This window comes from Vombatus ursinus, unplaced genomic scaffold (assembly GCF_900497805.2).
Source record: "Vombatus ursinus unplaced genomic scaffold, bare-nosed wombat genome assembly UNPS02014797.1, whole genome shotgun sequence".
Classification (NCBI taxonomy): Eukaryota; Metazoa; Chordata; class Mammalia; order Diprotodontia; family Vombatidae; genus Vombatus; species Vombatus ursinus.
In genome coordinates, this window is record NW_020954575.1 from 16,765,626 (window position 1) to 16,767,666 (window position 2,041).

A 2,041-nucleotide genomic window follows, 5' to 3' on the forward strand; every position below is an offset into this window, starting at 1 on the left:
GGAGTAACTAAGGATGGATTGGGGGATTTCCAGATGGTGGTCACCTCTGGACAAAATAATCTAGATCTGGACACTTATGTGGAAGACTGGAAAGGGGGGTACAGAGGTTTAGAGCATGGAGGGAAAAGGTAGAGGGTGGGGCTCCTCGTCCGTCACCCTGTCCCCCAGTAAGGCTGGGTTCTCCAAGGTCTGAGAGAACTGTGTACAGTGCTAGCCTCTGGAAGGTTGCCAGGGAAACCGCTCCCCAGCTCCAGAGATGTGGCCTCTGTTGCTCTGTAGTTGGGGATGGGAGTGGGGGTGGGGAGAATGTATGCTTGGCTCCTCCTCTCAGCGCCACCCCCTTGTAAAGACCTTCTCTCCTATGCATGGTCATTTGAAAAAGTTAGGGACAGAGAACTCAGATCTTTTTTTTTAAATCCTGCTCTCCACCCCCACCCCTTTTTCCTGAACCCCGCTGGGTCCTACACACTCATCCAGTCCATTTTCCCTTAGTTCCCATCGATGGGGTCCCTTCATTTCAGAAAGTTCTCTGGGGAAGAAAACGCCTCCCCTCCCTCTCTGCCTCTCCGTGACCCCCTCACTCCTTCCTCCAGTTTCGGTGTCTTCTACCCCTAGCTGTAATTCAGTCTGACTGGCAGCGGGGACAACTGTCCACGCAAGCTCTCCGCTCCGAGTGGGAAGCTGCCAAGAAGGCCTCGTTCGGAGCCCTGGGTGGGTCGCCCTGGGGAGCAAAGCCGGGATAATTATTGATCAGGTGAGCTGCGGACTTCTGACCCTGGCTTGAGGGAAAGGACCAGGGGACAGGAGAAGCACTGAGCACCCGGCCTAGGGCTAAGGGGAAGGGAGGTGGGTAGGGCACAGAGCCAACACTACGACAACCACCCGGGAGGGCGGATCACGGGTGGAGCGGGGTGGGGGGAGTCCGACCTCCCAAAACAAACCCGCATGTCATCATTCCAAGCCCCGGACCTTGGAGGGGGGTCTGGGTAGGGTACGAGAGTGACCCTACGGTAGCCGCCCCGCGGGTGGCACCGCACAGATCTTGCAATAACAAGGCAGGATGGTTCGCGGGGGGACGGGGGGTGGAAGCAGAGGGTGGCTGGGGCCCCCCGAGGGTGGCTGGAGGAGCGCGGGCGCGGGGCGGAACCAGGAAACGGCGCGCGCCGCCCGGTGTTGTGGCGGGGGGCGGAGCGGTTGGTAAGTGTGTGTGTTTGTGTGTGTGTGTGTGTAATAGTGTGTGAGTGTGTGTGTGTGTGTGTGTGTGTGTGTGTGAGAGAGAGAGAGAGAGAGCTGAGGGGGGGCAGCCGCGGCGCGCTCGCGGCGGGGTCTGGGGCCCGGGCACGCGCCGGGGGCGGCCGCGGTCTCGGGTAGGGGAGGAGCTGGAAGGAGGCGAGGCGGGGGAAGCGCCGGGATCGGGCTCGCGCGTGCGCGTCCCCGCGAGCCCCTGGCGGGAGGAGAGCGTAGCCCAGGGCCGGACCCCCGAGCTCCGGATCCCGCCGAGCTCGGAGCCGTCACCCCGGGGTGGGGACGGAGCCGAGGGACTGTTCGCGGCGGCGGCATTCGGAAGGTGGGAGCGGCGCCCGACGAGGCGAGGTAGGAGCCCAGCCTGAGAAGAAGCGAGCGGGCGGGGCGGCCCCCAGCCCCGGGTCGCCTCGCCTCGCCTCGCCTCGCCCTGGGGTCCAACAGGCGCTGCTGCCTCCGCGTCTAGTAGGGTCCCAGCGGGGGCTCCGAGGCCAGGCGTGCAGGGGCTGGAAACCGGTGCGGGAGCGAGCTGAGGTCTGTGGGGAAGGGGGCAGCGCGTGCAGAGACGCAGGGGCTACAGGCGGGGAGGGGGGGAGAGCAGACGGGGGGGGAGGGCTGCGCCTCTTCCCCCCGCCCTCCCCAGCGCCCTCCACGTTGTTTGCAAGGTCCGTCCAGTCCCTGCTGCCACCCTCCTCCTGATCCTGAACAGACACAGCTGTCTGTGTATGTGAGTCCGCTGAAGAATGAGAGAGAGACAGAGAGTGTGTGTGTGTGTGTGTGTGTGTGTGTGTGTGTGTGT

General features: G+C 63.8%; 1 protein-coding gene across 1 annotated transcript in view; it reads left to right on the forward strand.

Annotated features, from left to right (window-relative positions):
* Positions 1–1,489: 1,489 nt before the first annotated feature.
* The window catches only part of LOC114049137 (signal transducer and activator of transcription 5B), a 63,106-nt gene continuing 62,554 nt past the window's right edge, over positions 1,490–2,041 (forward strand). The window contains exon 1 of the mRNA XM_027870314.1: positions 1,490–1,593. The gene's annotated coding sequence lies outside the window, so the exon portion shown is untranslated. The remainder of the gene's footprint in view (positions 1,594–2,041) is intronic.